Here is a 24,264-nt window from a genome sequence, read left to right as displayed (position 1 = left end):
TTTTAATTAACATGGTGCACATTATGTAAAAGACAGTTGTTTGGACTTTTTCTTTGCAGTAGGTTTTATGTTCATGTTTTTATCTTTATATACAGTATATTAGGTAGTATATAGGATTCAGGAGCATCCAGCGGTGAGGTTGCAACCAACTGAATGGCCCTCCTGTTCCCCTTCCAAGTGTGTAGGAGAACACAAAAGGGAGCCAGTGAAATACTAGAGCCAGTGTTTGGTTTGTCTGTTCTGGGCTACTGTAGAAATATGATGGTGCAACATGAGGGCCTTGGTGGAAGGGAACCCGCTCTGTATGTAGATACAAAGGGCTCATTTTAAGGTAAAACAAACACAACGATTCTTATTTTCATGGGATTATGCATTATTAAAACATATTAATGAATATTATATTTCATTTATGCCAAGTCTATCCTGCTAAATTGTGTTCAACTGGATAGTTTTATATTTGCCTTTTTAAAATCTTAATTGTACTTGAAATGCCAGGACTTGAAGGTTACACTGCCACTTTATTCATGTTACCTGCTATATATGTACTACACTGGTACTGTGGACTTTATACATATTTACTTATTTTTATTTATGCACCATGCTCACTGACTTGGTCTCATTTAGTATGATGTGGCTGGTGTGTACACATCCAATCACCCTCTCCACATGGACCCTGAGGTGAGCTATCTGCCGTGTCTCCTCCACATCTTTTGCATCCAGCTGGGAGTGTCTTCTTGTGAATGCAGAGATTCTCACTTCTGCACACATTAGTCCCACACTGCCCTTGATTCCAAATCCACAATCCACCAACACGAAGTCTCCAGGCAATAGTTTATAAAGAAGGCTACTGTTTTCAGTCACATGCTTGTCACTGGTACGACCTCCCCACCCTTTGGAAATTAAAGAGATAGCTCCCTTGGGTATAATGCCAATGAGATACTCTATGGTGTGCTTGTGTTTGTAGCGGGAAAACATCTTTGCTCTAACTTTAAGATTTGATGGTCTCTCAATGTAAATTTCAAAGCTCTCCACAATACCTGCAACACAATTGCCGAAAGCCTCCACAAACTGATGTGGCAATTTCAATTTACAATTTAATTTAGCAGATGCTTTTATTCAAAGCAAAGTACATCTGGCATGCTGTCTTGCAAGCAATGTCTCTCTGGCCAGTGCACCAAAGGGCTGAGGTGTATAAACAGTGCACCTATGAAGTCTCTAAATGTGGTGGACACAGTCTTTTGGTCCATGCATAAGAGGTGTGCAATGTGCCGGATAGACAGATTCAGCCTCAGGCACATCAGAGTTAAGAGGAACATCTGAAAATGAGAACGTTTTTGGCCTGTCTGTGGTAGGCAGGGAAGAAGCTGTATCAGCAAACCCATCACAACAGCAAAACATGTAAACCCAGTGTGGTATTTGACCTTCACGTCAACATCTTTCAAGCAATGCTCATCTTCTTTTGGGAGAGCTCTTCCTTCAGGTATTCCATTCTCTTTCAACAAGTGGTTAATTTTGGCATGCATGTGGCCAAAAGCTGCATTCCTGTTGTTCTCCAGTCCTATGGTTCAGTCTCGTCCACCTGTAACCTCTGTGGAGCTTCATCTGATGGTGCAGCTTAATCCATCTCTGATCTCTGGCCTGCTAGGTCTGGTGGTGTTGTTTCATCCATCTCTGACCTCTCTCCAGCTACACCCTGTGGTGCTACTTCATCCATTTTTGCTGCAGGAGCAGTGTTGTTCCCTGTGAGAGCTTGCTGTCTCTTTGTCCTCGGTTAAACTGCTCAGTGTGTGTTTCTTTCACATCTGTGTGTTCGAGGAGTAATGAAGGTACCCAGTCAGGATAGGCACTGTAGCATCTAATAGGTTAGTTTGCCTGAAAAAACACAAATCATTTATTTGATTAGTTATGTAGCTATGCAGCCAGCTAGTTGTGTAAAGTTAGCTGTGTAGCAACAACCCAACGACAAACAACACAGCTTTGTTACTCTACACCATGTATGTAGAGCTAGCAGTGACTTACCTGTGTGAAAATGCTGTGAACACAAGAACATAAGTCGGGAAATGTTGCTGAGGGTGATGTTTATTCATCTTGCAGCTGCTACCCATGCCAATCAACACCTCTTTGTTAACTCAGTGACCTGAGTTCCATCGTTTTGCTTCCAGCTGGAAAGCTGAAAAATTGCACTCCATTAGTGATGTTTCCCACAACGACAGTTGATAATGCAGCAACCATTCACCATTTGACTGTGTTTTAAATTGGATAAGATATTAAAATGCACCACAACATCTACTTCTACTAATACTACTACTCTGTCTTTACAGTAGCTTTCATGTCCTAAAATACAACAATACCTTGCGTTTCTCCCTTCCACTCACGTCACGATCCTGTTCTCTGTAACTAGGGCCAGGTCTGGGTGAGCCAGTGTAAATGCTTGTCCAAGAGTGGGAGCTGTAAAAGCATTAATGTATGTCACGCTGTTTTTTTTAAAACCGAAAGGTGTACATGCATGTGTGTGCGGTCTTAGACGGTGTTCATATGTGTCAACAATTCCACTGATTTTATCTCTGTGAGTGAGCGTCTCATTTTCTTTTATGTGTGGTAACATGCGTGTTCTGTTGTCTTCATTTGTATAAACAGTAGTGCAGCAGACAGCAGAGAGATTTATTGTTTCTCTTTGTGTGTACGTGTGTGCATTAGCGTGTATTTGGTGCGTGTATGTGTGTATGTGTGTGTGCAGGTCATTGTGAGAGGAGCTGGCAGCAGCTTCCTCTCTCCTCGTCTCTCCTGCAGTAATCAGTAAGAGTGGAGGCCTGGCCCTCTCTACCTCTCCCTGTCTGTGGTTTGTTCACATACCGTCTCAGCCGAGCGGGTAGGAATGTGTGTGTGTGTGTGTGTGTGTGTGTGTGTGTGTGTGTGTGTGTGTGTGTGTGTGTGTGTGTGTGTGTCTGTGTGTGTGTGTGTGTGTGTGTGTGTGTGTGTGTGTGTGTGTGTGCATTTCTATGTGTTCTCATGTGTCTTTGTGAGTGTGTGTGAGCTTAAACTTACACATTGTGTGCACAGTAAATGTGTTAGTGCATCTAGTGTGTGTGTGTTTGTGTGTGTGTGTGTGTGTGTGTGTGTGTGTGTGTGTGTGTGTGTGTGTGTGTGTGTGTGTGTGTGTGTGTGTGTGTGTGTGTGTGTGTGTGTGTGTGTGTGTGTGTGTGTGTGTGAGAGAGAGAGAGAGAGAGAGAGAGAGAGAGAGGGACAGAGAGAGCGATTTGGTGCGTTTGTGTGCAAGAACAGGGGGTGGGGGTTGAAGAGGCCCTGTAAGGGAGAAGACAGAAAACGTGAAGGTGGTTAGTTGGCCTTTTCCCTGCAGTAAACAGCACATGATACACATGAATATGAATCCAGTCCAGCCTATTGCGATGTGCATTCTTATTTCATGATAAACATTTCTTTTTTCAATACAAACATTTAATCTAGCTCTACTGAAGGTAGAATGTTAATATTATCATAAATTGAAAATATTCAATACAGATCTGAATTAGGCTTCATTTGCGATGTTTGTTTTATCAGAATAAATCCAGCTGGAGAAGGATTGTCTGTTTTTGGCTTTAGTCACAAGAAAGTGAAGCAGACACACGTCTGTGAGCAATGCTGTTTTGCAATCCTATGCGGGCAGAGGAGGACAGAGAGAAGCATTAAAACACCACTGTTTATGCCTTTTCCCAGACAGTCGGCGGACTTGGTGAGCCTCACTGCTGCTTCCCAGAAATCGTTACACACACACATTCACACACAAACTCGCACACACTCTCCTACTATCAAGTTCATTAATGAATTGCAGCTCTTGAACAAGGCATAACGCAGGGTTTATATTACACCGGCTTGGCATGATCCCTCAGCTGATATAATCACAATGTGATGAGAGGTTGTGATGACACATGAACAGAGAACATTTGGTGCCTCTCCAAAATATGTCACTGTTACGATAACCCACTTACCATGATGTTATGATGACTTTGCAGTCATGGCAAAAATGCTTAGCATGCTACTATAGCATCTATTTTATTTTGTTCTGTTCTATTTGAGGATACAGCTTAATTAAATTAAGACTTACTTACAGCGAAAATATTTGGTTCAACTTGAGTTTTTGGTGTTTGAGTTAAAAATGTTATGCTACGTTATTGTAAAACAAGTACTAGTCCTAAAGGGCTGCAATTGGTGATGTTATCAAGAAACACATCCTGGAGCTGGTCCATTACCTGTGACTGGGCCAACTGTGATTAGATGCTGTGCCATTTGCCAAGGTGATTTTCCAGTGATTTAACTGGTTTATGTCATCTGAAACATATGAAACTGTGATGAAATGTGGACAAATTGATTTAATCAGGTATCCAGTCTGAGGAAAACGCTGGATCATTCGTATTGACCACTAGAAAGCTCCAATCAGAAATACTCTAAGCTTTTAACTAAAGCTTTAGGCTTTAACTATTGAACAACACCTCAGTTTACGCTATATGTAAAAGTGGATACTTGTAGGTGTGGAAAATTTAGAAAGTTTGGGGCGATAAAAATCATTTTGATATGAAACCTCAGATGTTATCACGTGAAATCTCAATAATACATTTTCTTTTGAAAACGTTGTGGTTTTGAGGAGGATGCAAGTTTGCTGACTTTTTAGATTTGCACACTTACCTCTTGATTGAGTGACTTAACCTGAGCAAGTTTTAACTTACAAATTAACTCCTTTAAAGTTGGTGTCAAATGGGGCGAAGAAAATACAACCCCTACTGCAAATCTGTACATCAACATGAAAAATCTATTTCAGTCAGGGCATGTACGTTTTATTTGAATTCTCACATCGTAGTGAAGAGGTAGCCATTGTGCAGTGGTTACCACTGGTTGTTGCTAATTTTGTTTGTGGCAAAGTGGATACAAAGAGAAAGGCGCTGTCATATGACACTGGTTGGTGTGCTAATAGGTTGGCTTCCTCCATTTTGGACTCTGCGGTTCTCTGCTCTCTCAAAAGTCAGCAAAGTCAAGACATTTTTGCAATTGGTCAACAGCACAAATTTGCTTCTACAAACTTCACCAAACAGTACAGTGCCAATTGAATTAAAATAAACTGATTCCAGTCAGAAATATTGCTGTTAAAATACTGGCTTGACCGAAGCTTGGTAACGCTCTTGGGTTTGTTCCTCAAGTATGAACCAATTGGCAACTACCACAGCTTGAGGCTGAAGTCAGTGTAGAAGTACCTTGAAGTGAAATGCCACCAACTATGCCAGCTCCCATTCAAAAAAGCAGTTAACTACTCATTATGGTCCCAGTCAATACATTTGTAATAAATAATAAGTAAGTAATAAATAAGTGTAGACCTTTTATAAAATCTGAAGGCTTACAGTAGGCTTTTACGTCTGCTGTGTGGCCCTTGATCAATAGCTTTGATTGACAATTTGCTTGCCTGCTGCTCTCCCCGGCACTGAGACTCTTGATGTCTCGACTTTCTGAGGCTCTGTTTAAAAATAAACAGATGATTATTACTTTGTTTGTGGTTCAGGAAACTGTCACAGGATGGTGTCACGCAATATTACACTAACTTTAATGTTACTTGATTACAATACCTGCCCTGTTAGCATAATTTAGCCACAGTAGCTAACTTTAGCCCAAGTGTACACAACAAGGTGTTCCCAGTAGCTAGATGATATCGACCATAAGCTGCAAACGTGGGCTTCCAACTGGCTCCAATGTATACCAATGGGTGACAACACACCTCGCTATGTCCAACGTTAGTCAGTCTATGGTCTGTATGTACATACAAACCACACATAGTCTATGCACATATTTGGCATAGCTGATCATTTCAAATAAGTGGAAACAACTCCTCAGATCTGTAGAGATCTCTAACGTTGCAGGTTAACATAACCTTTTGCCACATTCTAGCTTTCAGAGAGAGTTGTTTATATCCACACATGTTTAGGTGGACTAGCATATTAAATGAGTATTAGTGTCACAATATCTTTGGTTTCATTACCATGAGAAGAAGATCATTCACTCCCCTGTAAAATCTATACAATATCCAGCAGAAATGCAGCACTTCTTATACCCAAGTGCAGTGGCAGCAGGTCAACTGGAATGTGATGTCAAATCTATAATTCAGTGTAAAGCATGGCAGAAGTGAAATAGATGAGCACCTCAGACAAAGAGAAAAGGTGCGAGCAAAAGAGTGCAAGAGAGAAACATATGAAAAATCTATTATATATTCATGTAAAGAATCAAATTGACTATTTCATATAGTCCAAAGTCACAAATCACACATTTAACTTAAAATGCTTTACAATGTATGTTATTTGTTTCCACTAAAATATTGTAGCAACAAATACACGATTAACTCACAGCACTTAGTTTAAGATTAGGATCCTGGACTTAACAGTAATGTTTTAGTCTGAGTCCTGGGGACCCCGGCCCCTATTTAACAGCTCAAAAACATACCTGGCATTATTCTATCGCCTTGATTCTTCATGCTTTTCCTAATTTCATGAGAATAACTATTGTAATTGTGATTATTATGCAGTACTACCCCTCCCAAATCCCTAATAAGTCTATTTGGGTTTCATTTATTAGAGTAATGTAACAGTTTGCTCATTGGACTTATGTCATTATAGGATGAAATACTGTACATTTCTTTGTCTGTTACTGACTTTTGGCACACACACACACACAAAAAAGTTGCTCAGTTAATTTAACATGTAAACATGAAATATTTCCTTCTATGGTGTATAAATGATACTTTATGGTGATTTCTGTATGTTGTTACCTTCATCAAATGTGCAACCCAGTCTATTTCAAGGTGAAATGTTACCATTTGTTTTAATTTAATGAGGAAAACAATTAATTTAGGAATTATTATTATTTTCACACATACAGGAGGTCTGTGGGAACCGAAACAATGAGCAAGTAAAAGCTATCTCAACAATACTCAATGGTGAAATGTTAACTAAGTTAACTGTAAAATACTAGCTAAATATAGTGTTAAAACATCAACATTACCTTGAAGCATGAGACATGATGTGTTTATTTTTATTAACATTTAACAAAAAAAATGATTGTGACTCAACGTGTGAACCCTGGTCTCCTGGGCTTTGACATTACCATTTGCTTTTCTCTAAAAAATGAAAATAATTGCTGTTTTTTAAAATGAGCACTACAGAGTGGAACCATAGTAAATTAATAGTATTATAAAATAACTGTAAACATAATGATTTATTAACTCAAAAAATTTCAATTTGTTGTCCTCTGCTGGGTTCCCCTACCTGGCGTCGTTTTCGTGTATGGACAGACAGAAACTTACCTCAACACCTGTCTATTGTTTGCACTGATTTCACTGGTTAATGATTACAAGTCTTCACTGACTCGGGCTCATGTGCTGCTGGGTGCATCTGAATGAAGCTGTTTGTGACCCACCCTGACTTCTCCACCACCAGCCCCCCTCCTCATACACACACACACACACACACACACACACACACACACACATAGAGCTGTATCTTTATCTAAAAAGGACAATACAATATGCTCCCATTTCTCTGTCTCTCTCTTCTATTTGAGCTCATCCTAAGCCACCGCCCAGTCTAATTCCAGCCTGCATCTCAACGCCTGGAAAAAAGGAAAACACAGTCATAAACACGCCAGATTAGGTCAGAGTTGGTTTCATAACCACTCCATGACCTCTTTACTCTCCCTCTCTTTTTCTTTCTCTTTCCCTTTCTGTCTCCCTTGCTCTTTTTCTCTTTTCTGCACTGTTCTCTGTCCTCTCCCTTTCCTTCCTGCACCCTCTCCTTCTCATCTCGCCTGCTCTCCACTTTTCTGCAGACCAATCTTTCTTCTATTTGGCTTTGCTCTCTTTTCCAATCTTCCCTATCCCTCACTCCCTTTTTATGTGCTCTATCTTCACACTCTTTTGCCCACTTTATAAGGTCCCGCTGTACCTCTAAACTTCACAAGTCCCGCGCTCCTTGTATTTCCCTTTCCCTTTTTCCTTTTCTCAGTCTTTTTCTTTTTTTTCCTCCCTGTCGCAGAGAATTTATTTTCCCTTTCTGTGCTACGGCCATCTTAGTCACCTACTCTCAGTACCTAGTGTCTCTACATGGCAAAGAGACTTTTCATAATAGCATCTATAGACAAGTCGATATATAGATGGGTACAAACCACCATAAAAAGGACAGTGAGATTGATGAATAAGTGGAAATAACAAGTACATGCAATGCCCTTGCAGAGTTGTGGGTTTACAGTCAATCCTGCTCAAGATATTTGGTGTTTGTTGTGTTCTTCAAATGTTGACCTCCATTTCTTCTGATTCTCCAAACTACACACATATTTTATAACAATGAAAAACATGAAGACCAGTATTGGGTCAAAACATTGCCAATAAAGCTTTACCGACTTCACACACAAATGTCAGTTTACTCATCACCGTCAGAACTGATCAGTTGTAAAATGTTTCTTGGAGGTCTGGAAAAGCTTTGAGAAAATAATCCTGATGGTGATGCTATGGTGATGTCATCAGGGTTATCTCAGCTTGGGTTAGGAGCCTACAAATGTATTGTACAAAAAGCCCAAATTTCACACTGCAGGTGTGGAGTTTGGTCATTTAAGGCGCTTTTTCACTATACCGCTCTAGCACTACTCGGCTCGACCTGGCTCGACTCGACACAGACTCGACCTTTTCCATTACAAAAAAGTACCTACTCAACGTCATAGCACGACTCCGCGAAACTGTCGTGACTTTGTTTTATACGCTACACAAAACACATAAACAATGGAGGACATGGAGGCGATGGTGTACTTGCTGCTGTATGTGGCTTTTTGTCACACACAAAGCAAGAAAATTGAGCCGTATGGCTCTAACGCTGTTGCCGGTATTTAAAAAACGGCAGGTTGGATTCTTGTATGTGACGGCTCATGACTCTTCCAGCGACAACTCTTCTGACCAATCAGTGGCCGGCAGTCTGTTGACGTCACATTTAGTATCGGTTCGGCTCGCTTGGAACCTCGGCAGAGCAGGTACTAAAAAAGTAACAGGTACCAGGTACTTTCCCTAGCGGAAACGCAAAATAAACAGTCGAGTCGAGCCGAGTCGAGTCAAGTCGTGCTAGAACTGTATAGTGGAAAAGTGCCATTAGAGGGCAGGGAGGGTCTAATGAAAGATGCTATCATGTTATATTAATATGGGAAATGTCGATCTGTTTTTTCGGAGCGTGACCAATAATAGGGATCCTCTCCTTCAGTTTTGCTAATGTAGCTCTAAATAATGTATGTCATTTTTTTTAAAGAAGAATTTCCAGTTTTTCCTTATTTTCTTCATTTCTTTGCACACTTACTCCTTTTCTCAGTTGTGGAGGTCTGGATTCAATCTCATAAAAGAGACATGTGATCCAGGAGTAATCCAACTCAATTTGGATTATATTAGTTTATTTTCCATGAAATGCAGAAACTACTCCAATCAAAATACATTTGTAATTCCATGTCTTTTATTTTTTCCCCGCTGTACAGCACTTTGTGACGTTAAGAAAAATGCTATACGAATACATTTTTATTATTTATTTATTATGTGCTCAGAGTGAACTTGTCCAACCAACTGACCAACATCCACTGAGTTTTATTGTGAAGGAATGAGACATAAAACCACAAGAACAAAATCACACTAAGCGTGGATAAGACAGGTCAACTAATCTATATCTGGGCCAAAGGACAGCGAGCACAGTATCAACACTCTTTAAAGAGCATGTTTAAATATTCTCCTGCAAAACCCGCCATACTGTCTGCTGTCTTAATCTGTGGTCACTATATATAATTACTGTATGTGTGTGTGCGAGGATGAGCAATACAGAGAAGTATGCATGCAATATACAGTGTATATTACATATTATCATGAGCATATGTGAAATTTCACAATGTTGAACATCTGCAGAAAAACACATTGCATCATACATGTTGACAAGCTGACTACACTGGCTTGTACTTTACTACTGGTTACCATCAGTATCGAGGAATTCTCATCTGTGTTTTGTGGAGCACAAACTCAGCTTGAGGAATAGATCCTGAATGATTTATTGACCATAAAATTTATTGATCACAGCTTTCCAGAAGCACGTAATGTAACTCAGAGATGAAAACAAACAGCATGGCTGCTGGCTGGGCACGTTTGTGGCCAAATATTCTGTGTAATCAATTAGATTGCACTATGAAACATGGATCATGTTTCTCCAGTCTCATTATCAACCTAAGGGTGGACGTGCATGCATGCGTGCGTGCGCGTGTGTGCATATTTCAATGTGAAAATGTGTCCAAGTGTGACAGTGAAAAAATGTAGGTCTATCCTTCAGCAGCAACCATTTTATCTACAGAGTGTAACAGTTTGTGTGTGTGTGTGTGTGTGTGTGTGTGTGTGTGTGTGTGTGTGTGTGTGTGTGTGTGTGTGTGTGTGTGTGTGTGTGTGTGTGTGTGTGTGTGTGTGTGTGTGTGTGTGTGTGTACAGCTAGTGTACACAAGAGAGTAGCTGGAGGGGAGAAAGAGAGGGATAAGCATTTGCAGGCTGCAATTATGGGTAATTTTCCAACAGCAGCAAAATTAAAGCCCCCCAAAACAAAACAAAGAGGGCAAATTTACTCCCTGGACGAGTCTGTCACTGATGCACACAACAGAGTGTGTGTGAGACCGGGATAGAGAGAGGCAGATGAGTGTTACACATACAAAGCTACAGGCAACATCCATAATTCAAATATTGACAAGTGACGTTCATCATGTTGTTGAGTCAGTTTTGTTCATGCAGGCAGAATCCTCGTCTGTTTGCTCTCAACCCTGACGGGGAGGAGCCTTTCTTGGTTGCTATGGCACCACCATGATGCATTTTGCCATTTTAATCCAACCACCTACGTCATGTATGCTCATGTTTAGATTTTCAGTGCATATTCAGATCAGACCTGTCATTTGTATCCAGCACTAATGGAAGCATAAATGTTTTACACTGTGTTGTGTATATGCTAGCTAGTTGCTGTAACATAATAATAATTCATGTCATGGCATGGGTAGTAATGAGTTGTTAGGTCTAATGGAATTTAATAAGACTAAGCTGAAATATCTCAATAACTATAAGATGGATTGCCATGAAATTTTATATAGACATTCATGGTCCTTAGACGATGAATCTCACTGACTTTGGTGATCCCCAGACTTTAGCTCTAGTGCCACCACTGAGGTTTATAACAGGGTTCTTCATGGTACCACTGACAGACAGAGTGAGATACTTCAACAACTGTTTGGTAGATTTCCATGTGCTACAGGTATACAAATTCCCCATCAATTACAATGATTTTGGTGACTGTCTGATTGTTCAGGTCAAAGCTTTCACTTGTTGACTGAAATATCTTAATATTTACTTGATGGATTGGCACAGACATTCAGTGTCCCCAGAAGATTAATCCTATTGATTTAGGTAAACCCTTGATGTTCCCTTTAGCACCATTGTAAGGTTGACATCTTTGGTTTTATTTCAATATCTCAGAACTTCATTCATCATCAGGTAAAACATTTACATTTGCTCAGTACACTAATTTATGATCAGCCCTATGTTCCCACAGCCCTATGTTCCCCCATTTCTAAGAAATGTTCCTCCCATCAAAATTAGGCCCTATGTTTCCTCAGGCCTACATTCCCACAGCACAGGTATGGCCATTCCCTAATGCACATAACGCGTGGTTGTTTTTTCATCTATGAAAATGCTTGAAAGAAAGGTGAAATTCTTTATTTTATTATTAAACTGGGGGAACATAGGGCTGTGGGAACATAGGGCTGTGGGAACATAGACACACTCCCCTAAAGGGAACTGCAGAGTTGAGTGATAATTTTTCTGTTCTGTGAACAAAACCTGTTACATTTGAATTTGATCCACTCTTAATATAAATAATATTGATTTGTGGAGCCTTATCTGATTGGTTTATGTGTTTTTTGTCCATGGGGGCATTCATTGTTGTTATAAAATGTGGCAAAATTGAATTTAGAAGCACAAACAATGTACTGTCAGTAAATAGTTTGTCTTCCAAATGAAGATCAATTCAGTCTCAAGTTCTTACAAGCTAGCTCTGAGACAGGGAAGAGGCTGAAGTCGGGTATGTGTGACTCATCCTGTTCTGAGAATCACCAGCGCCGAAATTATAAGCTGGTATGCATATCAATGAGAACTGAGCTACCATGACAACTCCCAATGATATGACTGCTTCTCACAACATATATACCTTTTCACTCGTTTCGGTTTCACACATTGTTGGTGGGAAGCACATCAGTATTTTACACAAGCTCTGGATATGTAGCAGTATGAAATTCTAGAATTATTGCAGCAGTGTTTTCAGTGAAACAACCTTTTAATGCTATGCATGCTTCCCAGAGTGAGGTGATGGCAGAGAGCAGCCGTGGTGCAAAAAAGGGGTTAATTAACTAAACCTCACAGTGTCACTGTATATTTCCTTTCCTTTCCTTTCCTTTCCTTTCCTTTCCTTTCCTTTCCTTTCCTTTCCTTTCCTTTCCTTTCCTTTCCTTTCCTTTCCTTTCCTTTCCTTTCCTTTCCTTTCCACTCCACTCATGCCCAAGGCCACTTTTAGAGTTGGTGTTGTTTCCAGTGACACCAGAACGACCATCATTAGAAGCCAGCCAGTATATACCCCAAAGCGCAGTAATCCCATCAAAGGGAAACAGGGTAACAACCTCTGTCTAATCCTTCATTAGCCTGGCTCCTCCCCTCACATCCTAACCCCCCTCCACCAAAGCACCAGTAATTAGCTTAGCACTAACGAGTCGCCAGAGGTAGCAATAGTTCATCTCAGCTGCTACAACTCATGATGAAGTCCAAAAAACACAGTTGGAACAATGGCATGAATGGATTTCTATTACTCAGTATCACATACTCCCTATCTATCCCCAGTAAGGACCACTGCAAAAGATTACCTTTTCCATTTCACAAATCATTTCAGCAGTCATAAATGAAGTTGCTCTGCTATCAATCCTTTAAAAGTTTGGCAGAAGATGAATTAATTAAAAACTAAATATGTTTCACACAGTCCTGGAAAAAATAATTTGGATGAGAAATGTCAAGATTAGATAATAATCATCTATAGGTTTGCTCAACTATATAGAAATACAGGGAACCAAGAGATGAGACTGGCCATGTTCTAAATGAACTGTTTACTTAGAAATCATTGTTGTGTAATACATGCATTTTTCTATTAATGACCCCAACACTGATTTGGGGGTTGATCCAAAAGTATCCTAATGAACGGGCACCAGTCTCATCTTTGCACATGCTGCAGATCTCATTTGCAGATCATCATTTACCCGAAGCAGAGACTGAATCACAAAGTTGCTTTTATTGTTGCTTTTGCTATAGAAATGTTTTAATTACATTGCTCCATACAGTGTGTTTAGGATGAGAGATAGGGAGCAGTGATTAATTCTAACTAGAAGCAACATGTGGTATCATGTGTGCAGCAACAATAGAGTCTGATGTTGTGATACGGAAGTCTTGTGCTCACACTATGAGAACATACTGTTCAATGTGGTCCGAGTCAAACCGTCCATATTAATTTCACACAGGCATACAACAAATAAAACAGGTTGGGCTTGTAGCACATCCTGAGTGAAGCAAACGAATGTTAAAATGAACTACTGAAAATACACCCACTGAGAGGCCTACATCAAACAGTCACAGAGTGTTCAATGTGTGTGTCAGTGTATAAACATACATTATGCGTGGGTGTATACTGAACATGAACACGCATGAATAAAAAATGGAATGGAAAATTCTTACTGTTGAACAGCAGGCCAAGTGACATTTTCATCAGAGTCAACAAACGGGCATGGAAATACAAGTTGTCCACAAATAAGTTCAACAAAAGAGGCAAACACAGAGCCAGTTGTTTTAATAGCAGCTAATATAAAAACTGAATAAAAAACATTAATTGTGTGCACATGCATTGTATATTGAGTACAGTATTTAAAGGTCCATCTTGCTGAAAACATAACAGATTTATTAGGGGAGTACAGGGTCGAAAGTAACAGAGGACTAAAGTCACCAGAACCATGGGAAATCATGTGGATACTTCATACTTTTTGTTGTGTTTATTGCCTCATGAGCTTTGTTATTATCATTTGACAGATTATTTAGTACTTTAACACAACCTGAAGTTTGCCATGTCAGTGTTTTACAGTATAGAAGCAAGGCGGGTTTAACCGACAGAAGTCATCATCGGGAGGATTGTAACAGGGGTTTTTTTCATCTCATTACAGTAACAATGACCATTTATTCGATTGGTTTACTTCACTTTAAAAAGTTATATTTAACTGTAAATCATTCAATATGATTTGCGGGCTGATCTAAGCCTGGCTAACACCAGACCGCATCTCAATGTCATGTGAGATTGAGGTAGGGTCTGGCAAGGAGCCGTTCATTTCCTCGTATTTGAGGCGGGATCAACGAATGTCGATCAAATGCTTCTGTACGCTACTGGACAAACTTACAGCCAATCATATCAACGATAGACGATGACGTATTCAGAGCCTGTAGGGATCAGCGCGAACACATCCTTTTTATGAAGGAAAAATCATGTAGCGCAAGTTTTTGTTCTATTTTCAAAGTGAACTTGCCTTCCAATTTTATGCACACTATCTACTGCTGCTTCAAACGGTTGCTGCACCTTTGTGGCCACCATGCTGGATGTAAACAGAGTCGCTCTACGGGCGTCATAGCCTTGAGCCCACCTCCCCGTTCTGTGATTGGTTCCCTACCGAAAATTTTGTCTCGGTGGCCATGCTAACTTTCTGAGCAAAGTAGAATCTCGCTGGAATGAGAGCATGAGTATACCCAGGCTAGGCTGATCTACAGAGATCTGAAAAAAATAAAAACAAAATGCGCATCACTTTTTGTTTGGCTGTGTTCTATAAGTGAAATGTAATCATTTTTTATTAAAACAAAGGACATAATATGTTTGTAATCACATATTAACAATGTCATTGTCAAACATTTGAATAAAAAAAAGAGTAATGAAAATAATTCAAGTTTATACCGTTGCATTGGTTTTGACCCACTTGAGTCGAAATTGACAATGCGCAACTTCTGTTCAAAGTCAAATTATACAAAAGTCATCTGTCGTCTATAACGTCATCTTTGAAAATTAAATGTATCTGAAAAGTGCTACTTTTGTTCCAGTTCTTCCATATGTGAATAATCTCTCAAATATTCCAAACAGTCTTGCATAAATACATTTGTCTGGAAACTTACTGAGAGTAAATGAGCTCTGAGTGATGTAAAATAGGGAACGTATCCATGAAACTATTACAACTACATCTGCGAAACTGATGAAAATGAAATGACTGCATTGCCAAAGACAGTCACAGTGGTGGGAGTAAAGTTGTTTAAAGCTATTAACAGACTGACTGAGGCACAGAGAACTTAGTTTTTCAGGCATGAAAGAAGACAAAGAGCGGTGCTCTAACACGTCCCAAACTAAATCCCATTGTGAAAATCACAAAGTTAACTGTGAAACAGATTTATAGTCGGCCAGCTGCATATTTATTACGGATGAAATCCCTTTAAAGACTTAGGGAGTATCGATAGATGTAATATTACAAAAATATCATTAATGATCAAGGATTTGTCCACTTTGTTATACCTTTTGTTTTTCATCTCACAAAACAAACAAAAACAAACAAACGGGAAGGTCTCCAAAGCTTAATAGAAATTTGTAATAGAAAATGTGTGTTATAATTCCAACATTAATGTCATGTCAAAATAAGCACTTTGGATATATGGACTTTGAAACCCGTCTGATCGCTTGTAGTTGTGATGACTCATAGGCTCTGTTGTAATAGTGTTAAGCAAGCCCAAAATATTTTTACTACAAGAATTATAACTGAAAGGATTGATTACTAAAACTAAAATGAAACCCAGAACTTTTGTTTAAATAAGTAAGAGTACATGACCAGATTTCTTATATCATATCATATGAATGTAGGTGCATCTCCAAGGAATACTAATTCAGCTTTCTAGTGCTTCTCGTACATATATAACGTGACTAAGCTTTAAATAACCTGATATGTTTATGCCTGTCAACCCAGGAAACAAGTCGAGGCACCGATGACGCCATTGCAGTCCTCTCTTCAGATGATTTTTTCTGTTTTGTAGTGTTTAGTTTTCTCTTAGATAAAATCACATGTGAGTGGAGAAGAAGAATCTCATTGGAATCGGTCACTGAAGACACATTTGAGATGCATTTGAAATGGATCGGGACACAGTGAAGATATGTCTGGATACAAGCTAATTAGGCCTGATCAGGTCTTTGGTGATTATCACTTCCCTTGGTAAATATCCAGTTCCTTTGTTTATTCTGAAAAAGTATTTGCTACCAATGACAAAAATATTACTCAGTCAGTATTTTTTCTTCAAAGCTACCTGATGCTGACTGTTGAGAAAAGCTTTCATATCCTGGGAACTGGTGGTATGGACATAAAGTACATGTTTAATTATTCAAAATGTGGCAGATGTCCCTTTATTATAACTATGCTGACCTTTATCAGTGATTAAAATCAAATGCTTGAAACCAAATGTAAATTGAACTGTAGTGGTAATGCAATCCACTGATCCGATACAGGATGTTAAAATATACATTAAGACATTACAAAGCATGCAAACTTTACAAAAAGCTGCTAAAAAGCCAGAGGACATCAGATGTAATATTGCAATAACTTTTCATTCTGAAAAAAACATACATACAACATATTTTCAATACCTTTCCAAATGTTCTTCTTAAGTAGAGTGTAATTATCTGGTAAACCATTCATTCCAGCCCACTTTCAATCCAGTATGAAAATGGGTTGTAAACTGTCCAAAACTAGCTTGAACCTTTGTAGCAAGGGTTGTTTTATTAAATGTACATGTTGTGTATAAAACTTGTGTGTCATTTCTCCTTCCATCAATTCATCATTTTAAGTACAAAAAACATTTAGAATCGGGATACTCATTCTCAAATATGAAAAAATATACATCTGGATATACATTTAAGTAATCTAATGAAATATTACAATAACATGCGATTAAGCTTTCCTTTAGATTTGTATCCTTATCTTTCTTTGTTAGAAACACGTAGGACTGCTATGAAATACCTTCATCTACAAGCTACAACAATAATTCTGACTGTTTGAATGGATAAATGTCACACTGCAATTACATTTTAAAATATTTTCTTTATATAAAGTATTTTAGTCACCTATTTGTTGTGCATTTTTACATATTAAGGTATACATATGTTAAGGCACTTTTAGAGTGACACTAATACATTTCATATTTTAAACCATTTACAAAATTAGTTTTTTGTGTGCATGACCTGAATTAACCTCACCTTGGCAATGTGGGTAAACCCAACCTTTTACCCTGAAGGTGCGCACACTATGATTTACTACATTGGCAACATACAGTAGGAGGATCAAATCTTTATATACTGATAAATCTCTATCTTTCCTTTTTCTCTTGTCTCTTTTACTCAGTCAAGATGAACACAGCTGATCTGTTCAATCACCCAAGAGCACTGAGGCAGGACCCTGTAAAAGGTCAATCACTCCATTTCAACCCGCCGTACTCCATTTGTCCTGCTTCCCTCATCCTGTCATCTCTCTGTTTATACAAGGAAAAGCAATTTTTTTTCTATTTTTCCTTTTTTCTCTAACTTTCTACATAAAAAAACATGCATAGACACTCCCATATTTATGATCAGTTGTATTATGCAACTGTCACTCAAACTAGTTTATTTTGGTTTGGTTTCTGAGAGACTTTGCTGTAACTTTAGTGACATTTTGAAATCTTTTGACAGTTTGAAAAGCTTTAGAGAACAAACAGACATACTGTGTCTGCTACCGGTGTCTTGTTTGCAGCCAATGAATGACATCATGTTATTGATGCGGACCCAGATCTCAGCAGGTTCCAAACTTTTGTATGCATCATTATTACAGTTTGACAGCCATATGTACGAAGTGGCTGATACCGCAGGTGAGCCAGGTTCAGCCAAGAAAGAAAACCTGATAGGAGGGTAGGACGAAGAGATACATAGTCATCTCCATCCTTATCTGTGTTTTTCAGTTGACCATACTGAGAACTTGATTTGGACAAAAAGAAATTGAAAAACACTCTGCTTTGTCCAAAAATATGGTAAACAATTACCCTATGTTCCCTATTGTTTTGGCCACTGACCCGTGAAGGCTGGGAAGTGACTGATGTCTGATTGTATTGTGTTGTGTCCCCTCATCTCCATACAGTGTGGCCAGGAAATGTAGGGGAACTGGGCAATTATTTCTGATTTATCTACTTGGACAAATCCTGGCATACTGAGCAGGGCTCCAGAGTCTAGTAGAGGTTTGTGTCCTCATTATCGATACTCTCAATACTGTTGGCTTACTTCAAGCTTTGCCAAGACATCCAGTTGGGTCCCAGGGTCTACTGCATGACTGATTTTGAGAAGCAGTATTTTCAGTCATGTAAATGAGTTTATGGGTGAGCAAGTCATTAAAGGAGTGGAGGCTGGCCTGATTTTGTCCTGGAATTAAACATAATTGTCCATCGTAGATCAGATATGATGATGAAATCAATCTGCTGAGTGGTGTGTATGTTGATGCACAAGAGCCCTTTAAACATCTGGAAAAACTGGGCCATGGTTTGCTAGAATTGTCAAATATCTGTGTTATCAGTTTTTTCCTGGCAAAAGACTAAACAATAAAGTAATACATTTTTGGGTAAAGTTAAGTTATTAACTGACCCCTTGTTATCATTATGTCACTGACCCTATTGACCAGCTACATAAAAGCTACTGTTCTGCAAAGATAAATACATTATAAATCATAAATACAAACATTTAAATAAGATACAGAAATACAGAGAAACAAACTTTAAAAAACAAAACAAACTAGCACCTTGAGTACTGACTCAACAACATGAATCAACTAAATGTTTTGCACCCACCAACATTTTACAGTTTCAAAACTTATTTACTCCATACTCACTACCACATCTCACACATTGATTCACAGCCTGTTTAAAAATGACAGCGACACCAACAAATCTAGTTCTTGCATCTTCCTTGTATCTATTATTCCTATTCCTATTATTTTGCTCTGAAATAGTTGTGGCAATTGGTGTGTCTATGGGCAACTTTCCATCATAGCTTTATATAAAATACATACTTCATTTGAATGTAGTATGTGTTTACATACTATGTACTAATGCCTTATAATGTTGCTAGTGCACTATTTTGGTGGTTAGTATACAACTAACTTCTTGTACTGCACGCGATCATGCAAATCTTGCAACTACAAACATCAATCAAACAGTTGGACCACTTTATGACCACCGACAAATTGTGTTTCTATAATTGTATAACGTTTTATTTTATTTTTTGGGCTGCACACCACTAATGTTTGTCCCATCTGTTTTCAAAGTGAAATGTTTTAATTCACCACAACATACTGTCAGATTTTATTTCGGCAATTTTATTTATTGCTTTGTTTATTACTGGTGGCCTCCACCCAGGGATGACAGGTGGAAATGAACTATTAGCTATATCAAGTACAATAAAGGTATTGTGCATTGTCCTTGTTAAATAAACAATAAATAAATAAACAATACACAATTGTTTCCATTTCTTCTCAGTTAGTCACACTTGCGTCAAGGAATTGACCATTTACAACTAATGTAAGATGGGGGAGATCTTAAAGAATCTGAGTGTCATAAAAGATTCAACTGAGAGAAAAAATACATGAACATTGAATCTTTGTTAAATCAACAAAATAATAAAAATATTACATAAGGAGGAGGTTGGGATGGTGGAGAGAGCTGACAGTGTATAAGAAAAAAACAATACAAGCCAATACAAGCATGACTTCAGTGCTTTATTTTGTAATTCTTTTGTCATCTACATAGCTGTTGAGTGTGGTGTTGTGTAACAGTAGTTTAAAAAAAGAAAAGCAATTTAAAATGATTTTGTAGCATGTACATATACTATATAATCAAACGATTGTAAGGTTTATTATACATGATTGCAGCTAAAACACAGGGTGTTTAAGCCATCTAAGACATATGAGTAAAACATTTATAATAAACATTCTGAATTTACTTTGTCAAAATCAAATCAGACTCATCAAGTTTGGTTCATCTACAAGAAGGAACAAAATATCAGAAATATATTTTTATTGTAGTTTCTATTTTTCTGAATACAAGCACCCTTAATGGCGTTACATGGTGCGTGTGTGACAATGATATCCCACCAGAAACCTTAAAATCGCTGCTCACCGTCCACCATCCTTTTCTTGGAATCTATTGTAAAACAGCAGATCAACTTCCTTCTTCTCTATGCTGCTCCTCACCCCATACACCCTCCCTTTCTCCTCTACAACCCTCTCCTCTTCCTCCAGCTCCACCCATCCCCCCTATGGTAAATTGACAGTGCTCGACACACTGAGCATGTGTCATATTCTTGTACATGGAGTGGCTTATTCAATTAATTCCCAGGCCAGCGGCTAGTCATCCAGCCTGCCAGTGAGGCAGGCAGCCAGATAGGAAACATTCTTCTTTGGCCAATCATTGGTGGACGCATCTTAGCTATGACTGTGCCTCCCTCATAGCCAACACTGTGGGTCTGATACGCCTCTTTGTTCCAACTAAATCCTCATTAGTCATGCCAAACTGACACACACATACACACTCACACACGCTGTTCCAACCCATCCAACATCCCACCTCATGTGATTCAGTTACTTAAAAACAATCACATAATTACTGTGGGGCAGGAGACAAAAGTTTAGTTGAGAGGTGGAGGTGTGTGACACCATCAACCCCACCACTGAATACTGGTTGCCTCTGGTACAATGTTCAGAGACTTAATGATAACCAACAATTTTTATATTTATATTTTATTTATTTTATATTATACAATTTTATACTCCAAAATAAAAGCAAACATCATCCACATAAAGTGATTTATGTCCAATCTATGTGTCAAACCATTATTCACAGTTACAGTGTAAAGGGACATCTAATCACCCACATTATTTATTATTATAAGCTTCTTTAGACCCTCTATGTTCCCCTGACACATGACACACGGTCTTTCTTAAAAAGTAAAAGAGAGACATTGTGTTGCCTCTTGTCATCTGTTGCACTTCAACATATCGAAAGATCAACAGCCAACAGTTGTGCCAACTGCTAACATGTATGTGTGTTCTTTATATTGAGGGAAAATAACTAGTCAGTAGTCTCACTTTCTACTCCAACAACAGGGAATTTTCTTGGAACAAGAATTGACAATATGTCTGACAAAACCAACATATTTAGCTTTGCTTTGCACCTGTGGGCACCTATAGAAGACAAAACAGGAGGGGAAGTGAAAAATATGGGGAAACAGCGTGAAATGATTTGTTTCTGATTCAACATTTGGGAAAATGACTAGGAGCCATTAGAGACATAAAGTGTTGGACACACTGAAAAACCAGTGAGTGACTTTGTGTGTCACAGCCTTATGAGAACAAGAAAAAGTCCAGTGAAAGTCTCAAGAGTGGAAAGGCAGAGGAAAACTTGAGAAGAGCAAAAATTATCCTTCAAGAGTTGCAATGCATGCAGTGAATGTCCACATTAGGTAACAAAGTAAAATTTAAAACATGAACAAAATAGCAGGATTTGCATTTAAAATTGGCCGTTCCTCCCCGGATCAGTAAGCAAGAGTGTGAATGAAGACATTGGCAAGAACAGCCATGAATCAGATATATAAAACAGTATTTTCTGATTGTTTCAGAGCAGTTATATTCTAAAGCACAAATAAACACGCCCACACACTTCCACACAAGGTACCGCATTGCCGGATTTTGTGTGAAGCAGAGCTTCATCCTGTCCACTGTGGCCTCTCTGCGCTGCGTGTGCGTAGTTCAGCCCCACCCTTGGTCAAGCAGACACACATCTGCAGCTCTTTAGACAGTCATGACACAGAGACAGAGAGCGGAGCAGAGGAGAGAGACGGAGACAGCATTATAACCTGGTCGCTATGCTAAGAGTCTCGGCCTCACACCCTCCGCACTTACAGACTGGGCGCTAAAGACCTATTGCCCAAAGGTTGAGGCCCAGAAATGTCCAGAACACAGCAAAATAATAATAATAAAAGAGCCAGAGGGATGGGGTCTCAAGGAGGGATTACTTTTGCATGAATTTATAAAGCAGTAATACAAAATACTGTTTGGCAATCAAAAAATAAAGAGAAATATTTATTTGACAATTCAGAGGATGAGCATATTCAGTTTTTCGTGCATTTGTGTGGGCATGGCCTCAGCTGATCGAACTAGGCAACATGTTGTTGCTATGCTTGCTGGCACAATACATTGTCACATAAAACCAAGTCTATAAAATAGGTTTTAAGAGGTGATTTCAAAGGTGAGGTTGATTGTTCCAGCAAGCTCTCTGGGCAGGTCAGTCCAAAGTCTAGGGGCACTGGAAACAAAAAAAGCTGATACATGTGATCTAATGTTCAGACTTCTGAGCAGCTAGCTGAACCCTGCCCAATGATCTAAGGGGCCACAACCTTAGAAGTTTTCTGTGAAATCTAAGAATTTCATTTTGCTTCACCTTTTTCTACAAGCTGAAGGCATACAGGATTCTTCTGGCAGGAGATAAGAGCATGAAAGACTTCGAATTGTGCTTAAGTGTATGAAGTAAGATGATAATTGCTCCTACATATCTGGGAGGTCTCTTCATCCTGGTTGTCAGATAAATGCCAAGTTCACTGTGAAAGAAAGGGTAACAATCAGTCAATATACTTAAGACTAATAATTCATTTCAATAGGTTCCAGTCTTGGGGACCGCACTATATATAAACTAGTGTTATAGTCCTGTGACTCACCAATGCCCCTATTTAAAGTCTGTTTAAGAGATCCTACGCCAAGCAGTGACCACAGTATTCATAGTGCTGCTTAATCATCAGTGCACTGAAGGAGCTGCAAGGTGCCATGACACACACAATACTACCCAGACTCTCAAACACAAGCAGAGACCAAAACGCAGATAGCAGAATCTGTTATATTTAAGTCTGGATTCTGCGTCATTGTGGCGGAGGCTGTTTACAGAGGACAAAAGTGTGTGTGTGTGTGTGTGTGTGTGTGTGTGTGTTTGTGTGTGTGTGTGTGTAAATGAGCAAAATACATGTGTGTCCTTTTGAGCCACGGGTTTTTAAAAAATAAATATGCACAGCACATCTACTGTTTGTACTTAGGCAAAATAGATGGCATTGCTGGTGAGCAAAACATCTATCATTTCTGCCTCTGATTAATAGTTGTCCTGGGGATGGCTGCTCTGCAAAGAGAGAGAGAGAGAGAGAGAGAGAGAGAGAGAGAGAGAGAGAGAGAGAGAGAGAGAGAGAGAGAGAGAGAGAGAGAGAGAGAGAGAGAGAGAGAGAGAGAGAGCAAGGGAGAAAGAGATGAAATTAAGGAAGAGAGCGAAAGGAGAGAGGGAAAGGAGAGAGAGAGAGAGAGAGAGAGAAGAGAGAGAGAGAGAGAGAGAGAGAGAGAGAGAGAGAGAGAGAGAGAGAGAAGAGAGAGAGAGAGAGGAGAGAAGCAGAAAACAGCAGTGGAGAAGGAATGAGAAAAACTCCTCCCGCTCAGGGGGGTCTGAAACAGTTAAAACAGAGAACTTGAGCTCAGAGATTTCTGAATGTCTCCTGTTGTGTTGCAATTGTGTGTTAAAAAGGGCTTATGAATAAAGCCTGACAAGAGGATGGTGTCATTGTTGGTAGAAATCACAAACCACAGTGAATTATGTTGTTTGGCGGTTTCGTCAGGCTTTTTTTTTTGCCTTTTTTCTTTTTCTGACAAAGGGTTTAAATATAGGATATATTGCTTTAACCTTAAACTTGCCTTCAAAAAACATTAAAAATGACCATGAGAAAAAATATTCATATGCCCATTTTTTGCCTGCCATCACTATGTTTAAGGTTTGGGGTTACAGTTAGGTACAAAAACCACTTAGTGGAGGTTAGTGCCTGTTCTTTTTTTTTAAAAGGGCTGCAAAGGTCAGGAAGGATCACGGTTATAGCTAAAAGAAAAGAAGATTGACACAAACAATCCTCTCCTGTGCTGAAATCATATCCTTTGTGGTCCAAACCACTCCAACCACCTTCGAACAGGTTTAGCAGTGTTAAAACAACATTTCTT

The 24,264-nt window shown here is 39.0% G+C and overlaps 1 long non-coding RNA gene across 1 annotated transcript in view; it reads left to right on the top strand.

The window, feature by feature from the left end:
• The first annotated feature begins 273 nt into the window (after nucleotides 1-273).
• The window catches only part of LOC133985195 (uncharacterized), a 31,827-nt gene continuing 7,836 nt past the window's right edge, over nucleotides 274-24,264 (top strand). Inside the window, exon 1 of the long non-coding RNA XR_009925444.1 lies at nucleotides 274-331. This is a non-coding gene — a long non-coding RNA (uncharacterized LOC133985195). The remainder of the gene's footprint in view (nucleotides 332-24,264) is intronic.

The sequence above is a fragment of the Scomber scombrus genome, chromosome 8, assembly GCF_963691925.1.
Source record: "Scomber scombrus chromosome 8, fScoSco1.1, whole genome shotgun sequence".
Classification (NCBI taxonomy): Eukaryota; Metazoa; Chordata; class Actinopteri; order Scombriformes; family Scombridae; genus Scomber; species Scomber scombrus.
Note: the sequence above shows the minus strand (reverse complement) of the source record. Positions and strands in the feature narration are given on the sequence as shown.